The 6029-nt window shown below is 53.3% G+C and overlaps 1 protein-coding gene across 1 annotated transcript in view; it reads right to left on the bottom strand.

Annotated features, from left to right (window-relative positions):
* NCS1 (neuronal calcium sensor 1) overlaps window positions 1-6029 on the bottom strand; it is a 116152-nt gene that overhangs the window by 109516 nt on the left and 607 nt on the right. The gene's annotated exons all lie outside the window — the stretch shown is intronic.

The raw sequence follows: 6029 nt of genomic DNA, 5'->3' as shown, positions 1-6029 counted from the left end.
GTGGGTGTTGCCTTCTGACACACGTCCGGTGATGACAGGGGGTGTGGCATATGCGAATAAGGTATGCTAATGAGTTATGCTAATGAGCTCCTGCACCTCTTTTCCTACGAAATGACCCCTGCCCAAGGTCGTCCAGCAACTGCAAGTGGAGGAGTGGGGAGTCAAACCTGGTTCTCTCAGATTAGAGTCCGCGCACTTAACCACTACGCCAAACATCTTCCAATACAAGCAGCTGTGCAGGCGAGATGTCAAAGCCAAGGGCCAGGGCATGTTCAGCAAACTGACAGAAGTGGGGTGGTCTTCCTGAACATCGCTGGCAGCCTGTTCCACACGGTGGGAGGAACCACAGAGAATGTGTATGAGCAGGCAGTTGCCAATCTTGCCTGCCAACGGACAGGACCTAGGGACTGACTGGTGACCAAGAGAGCGCCTGCACTGTGGCTCTGACATGCATGGGCCATGTGGATGCCAGCCTCCAGGTGGGGCCTGGGGATCCCTTGGAATTAATGCTCATCTCCAGACTACAGAGATGAATCCCCCTGGAGAATAGGGATGCTCTGGAAGGCAGACAGCGTGGGACTGTACTCCACCAAGGTCCCTGCCCTCCCCGGGCTACATCCCCAAATCTCCAGTTCCCCAAGCTGAAGCTGGCAGCCCCCACCCACACGGGCTGCCAGGGGGCACTGGGCAGCCCTGACGGTCCGCTTGGCAACGGATATTTTCACATGGAGTTTACCTTCATTGTACATCAGCTTAAATCTTCATTGTACATCAGCTTAAAATCATCTTCATCTAACACGTTAACCGCTAAATTGTGCTTGAGTTCACAGCTACCCTCTGAATCTAGAGTTATTTGTTGTTGTTTTTAATTATTTACTTAATTCATACCCTACTTTTCCCCCCAATGGGGACCCAAAGTAGCTTACATCATCCTCCATTATATCCTCACCACCAGGTGCTCCCTCTAAGCTGAGTTGGTGTGAGATAGCTCACAGTTTTTAGCCTCCAGCTCACACATTTTTGTCTTAGCTCAGGAAGGATGGCTCCAGAGGAAACTAATGTATGCAGCAGCCATATTGCTCGCTCACAACTTTAAGGTCAGTAGCTCACAAAGCAGAATTTTTACTCACAAGACTCCACCTCTCAGAGGGAACATTGCTCACCACCATGAGGTAAGTGAGGCTAAGAGCGTGTGACTGGCCCAAGGTCACCCAGCAGGCTTCCAGGGCGGAATGGGGATTTGAATCTCGGTTTCCCAGAGTTGGGAAGAGTCCAAGTGTTCTTGTGAGGCTGACCAACAAGCCATAGTTACTTTAATTAAACCATTGCTCTGCACGACTTCTGAACCCAAACCGAAATATGTGTCCTGAAGATGGAGAGACCTGTTCCCTGTAGCCCCATGCTGTTTTCATGTGGGTCCCAGAAGGTGGCAAAGAGGGGGCCAGAGGCCACGGAAAAGGTGGATCGGTGTGGGTGCTTCCGGAAGGCGCTGCCAACAGAGGGGTTGATGGTGCAGAGGGGACCAGAGGGAACTTGACTCAGCAGCCTGCTGGAGTCCATCCTGCCATGGCGACAGAGGGGTTGATGGTGCAGAGGGGGAAGGGAACTTGACTCGGCAGCCTGCTGGAGTCCATCCTGCCATGGTGCTTCTCCCCAGTCCTCCTTCCACAACCCCCTGATGGCTCCAGGCAACCAGCTGCGATCCAGCCAACCCACACAGCACAATTAAATCTCTTGCCATAAAGAAGCTACGGAGCAGAGCGGGACTGGGCTCAAACCTTGGCAGCCTCTACCCCTACGGGGGCACTAAGGAACCCCTTCACTCTCTCCTACAGTTTGGTGTCGTGGTTAAGTGCACGGACTCTAATCTGGGAGAACCGGGTTTGATTCCCCACTCCTCCACTTGCACCTGGCTGGATGACCTTGGGCAAGCCATAGTTCTGTCAGAGCTGTCCTTGAAAAAGAGCAGTTTCTGTCAGAGCTCTCTCAGCCCCACCTGCCCCACAGGGTGTCTGTTGTGGGGAGGGGAAGGGAAAGGAGTTTGTGAGCCACTCTGAGACTCCTTTGGGTAGTGAAGGGCGGGGTATAAATCCTATCTCTTCTCTTCTCTTTTCTTCTCCTCCTTTTATCCTCACAACAACCCTCCAAGGTAGGCTAGGGTGAGAGTGTGTGACTTGCTTCAGCTCACACAGGAAGCATCCGTGGCTGAGTGGGGATTTGAACTTGGGTCTCCCACGTCCTTGCCCAGCATTCTAACCACTACACCCCACTGGAATGGGCTGCAATCCTGTGTGAGAACTCGCACCCAGAGCAGGCCTTGCTCCGGTGACATGAGAGATGCCAGAAGGGGATTCAACCTGTGTGGCCCCTTAGGTGAAGGGAACTCAAAGGAAGGCGGACACCCAACAGGTCAGAAAGGGCGCGGGAGTGCTCCACAGCCCATAGCAAGACTTCTGAGTCAGGCGACGTAGACGTCTGGTCTCGGCATAAGACTGCTCAGTCCTCAGGCACATGCTTTGCCCACGTGAACATGCATGCCCAAGACTGCCCAAGACTGAATAAGGCCGTTTGGCTCATCAGGAGCAGCAATGTCTACTCCGATTGGCAGCCGTTCTTCAGGGACTCAAGCAGAGGTTTTCCACATCACCTACGTACTACCTGGTCCATTTTAACTGGAGATGGCAGGAATTGAGCCTAGGAGCTCGTGCGTGCCAAGTGGATGCTCTACAATTGGGTCACGGCCCCTCCCCAATATGTGTGTGTGTGTGCGCGCACGCATATATTCCCAAATTCAGTCCCAGTGAAAAGACTCAGGTATTAGTGCCTGTGACTCTGGAGAGCCCACAGTCAGTCAGATGGCCCAGTGTTCCGCTCTGGGATAAAGCAGCGTCACACACCCATATTTTTATGCCCCAGCCACTGAAAGAGCACATGCTTTCACCCGGCACGTCCCAGGTTCAGTTTCTGCCATGTCCAGTTACAAAGGTCTTGGGAAACTGGACTGGGAGAAATCTCTGTCCCAGAACTTGGGAGAGCTGCTACCAGCTGAGCTGGACTCCAGGGCCACAGCTGGAGAACCAAATGTAAGCAATGCACCCGCAAGTGTCCCAGTTGAAGCCCTTCTCACACCCCTTTTTAACTGTGACATTCACAACTTGGGGGAATGCTGCTGACACCCTTCTTAGGGGGCTGGATCAGGCCCTAGGGCCCACCAGTGGCTAGAGGGATCACTGGCTTTGATTCAGTGTGAGCTAGCCTCCTGTGCTCGTATATTTGCATGCAAGGCCAGTGACTCCCAATGCGCTCCAATGTGCTATTTGCTGCCAGCCTCCTGAAAAAGCACCACTGGCTTCCGAGGTTGTGCATTGCACCAGTGTGTGGCTAATGCATGAACCTGCGGCGTCTCATTGATTGCCTTTTTGGGTAAGCGAGGCCGTGGGACTGCAGCAATGACAGCCGAGGAAGGGGTGGGAGAGACAGATGGTGCGCGTGCACCTTCGTCTGGATTACATGTCCCGTTTCCAATGCCTTTGCCATGCCGAAACCATCCCCCTGCGCGCTTCCAAGGACGCAGGACTCAACACACGCCAAAGCATCGCTTCAGGAGGCTGCCTTTTCTCTTTCCTTGAACAGCAACAAACAGGTCTTGCTGCCAACCTGCGGGGAGGGGGGCTAATCGAATAAGACCGCAGAGCATGTTAAGTTGAGAGGAGGAGGAGGGAGGGAGGGAGGGAAGGAAACTCCTTTTGAAAAACGGATCAAGTGAGCAGAAATATCAGCAGAGAGGGGAAAGAGAGCTTTTTTTTTGAATGCTTCATTAAAAGGGGTCCCTTGGGTAGTGTACTACACAAGAACAGCCCCGTTGGACCAAATCTAGTGGTCTGTAAGGACCAGCAATCTGTCGGCACCTGCCAAGCACTGGAAAACCCACCCACAGGCCTGTCCCCAGAACCTGGCATTTACAGGCACACTGCCTCTGCACATGGAGGTTCCATGGAGGCATCATAGCCAGCCACAGCTGATGAGACATTTCCCCTCGGAGAATCTGCTGAGCCCCGTGAGAAAGACATCTCAGCCGGGGGGCCCTGCCGCCTCTCGTGACTGCGAATTCCACCGATTAAATCAGGTTTGTCTGTCTGGCCCCATGGCCAATCTCCGAGTGGAGAAAAATCTCTGTCGGTCCCTCTGCATGCGAAAAGTTTGGGTGGCGAGAACACGCCCACCGGCCGGGTTCCGGACAGCAACGGAAAGATGTCTGAGCCCCACAACAGACCAAAATGACACCAGATCTTGTCCCCCGAGGCATCCCTTCCTTTTTCTTTTGCTCTCAAGTCACAGCCCCACCGAGTTTTCAAGGCAAGAGACGTTCAGAGGGGGTTTGCCATGGCCTGCCTCTGACCCTAGCTTAGCTTCCGAGATCTGACGAGATCAGGCGGGAACCCACCCACCCCCGTCCCGTTTGTATCCCTCCTTCTTCCAAGGAAGGTCGGGGTGGTGTACACGGTTCCCTCTGCTCCCTCACGACAACCCTGCGGAGTAGTTTTGGGGCCATCTGAGTGGCCTCAGATGGCCAAGGAGGGATTCGGACTGAGGCCTCCCCTGCCCTCTTTGGGCACTTGAACCACGACACCACGCTGGCTACCAACCCACCCTGCTCACAATCTCACTCTGGCTACGTGAAGAGCCCTTGCAGCGTTAACGGACACAACGGGGAGTCTGGGAGACGGGTACAACTCGTACGGATCCCCAAAGCTCACTAGATGTCCTCGGACTGGTTAGTCCAACCTACCTCACAGGACTGCTGGGGAAAGGGGAAATCCACACACACCACGTTGGAGGAAGAGTGGGACAAAAACACAACATTTTTCAAAATCAAACTGTTCATTATTGCCAGGGTACCCCAAATTTCTGTATCCTTTTCTGTACCCGTCCATCCTGCCAATAAAAGGCATCTGAATAACTGCTCTTCTTTCGCAGATTCTGTTCCGTGTTTTCCTGTTTCGAACACTTCCGTGAAAACGAATTTTAACGTTTCTATCTCAGACTCAAGGGAGGGCTAAGAGGGCTACGCAGGGAACTCACCCCCCACCCCTGGGATTCACCGGAAATCCTATTCAGCTGCCAGGACTTGTTTTTAGGATCTCATCCAGTCAATCAGGGCTAAAACCCCCATCTTTTTAAATACAAACACAAACAATCAAATCACATTCTCAAGGAGCGGAATTCTCAGCGCCACGTTTTGTGCCGTTATTCACACAGCACGCTCTGAATGATGCAGGAAAAAAATATCTCCAGATGATTCAAAGAAGTGAGCCAAACTACAAACAAAAGGGGAGGGGGGAGGAAATACCCATCGGCGTCTCTGATTTTCTTTCTGAAACAAAATCTCTTCTCGGACCCTTTCAGCCTGATCTTAAGGCCCCCCCCCCCCCCCAAGTCTTTCCTCACAGCAAAATGCATGGGGGTGGGTGAGACCGTGCTACAACAGACGACTCGTTTTCTCTTGTTCTTCCATGATGATACCCCTCCACAGGCCGCCTGGATTCCAGGCAGTGAGGAAGCAACAAAGGACCGGATGGACGAGCCCTGTTCGGCCACTTCGTTTTGAAGAGGCAAGCCAAATTTCTCCAGCTAAACTTGCTGTGGGGGGAGCAAGAGGGGCCGAATGGGGTCTGGCCTTTGCTGCCTGCATTTTATCTCATGTCAAGTGCCCTAATTACGTCCCTTCTTCTCTGTTCCCACCTACTAGTCGTTAAAAATATTTATCCGGGTCTTAATTTCTTCAGTCAGCAGGCCCTTCTGGGGAAGCGAAGTGTCTGTTTGGGCTGCGAACCACTCCTAGTCTGCGGGGGGGGGCCCCTCTAAATCCCCAGAAAGGAATCCGAGGATGATAACCCATGAAGAGGAGGAGGAGGAGGAGGAGCCAGGCAATTTCTCTCCCCACCCTGCCCCCTACTCACTTCCGCCTCAGGCCCACCCACCCACCCTGGGAGAAGCTCAAGAGGCTGCCGGACGCAGCTCCTTGGGAG

The sequence above is a fragment of the Gekko japonicus genome, unplaced genomic scaffold (genome assembly GCF_001447785.1).
Source record: "Gekko japonicus isolate JY-2015 unplaced genomic scaffold, Gekko_japonicus_V1.1 scaffold463, whole genome shotgun sequence".
NCBI classification, from domain to species: domain Eukaryota; kingdom Metazoa; phylum Chordata; class Lepidosauria; order Squamata; family Gekkonidae; genus Gekko; species Gekko japonicus.
The sequence above is the reverse complement of the archived record's forward strand: the minus strand, read 5'-3'. Positions and strand labels throughout refer to the sequence as shown.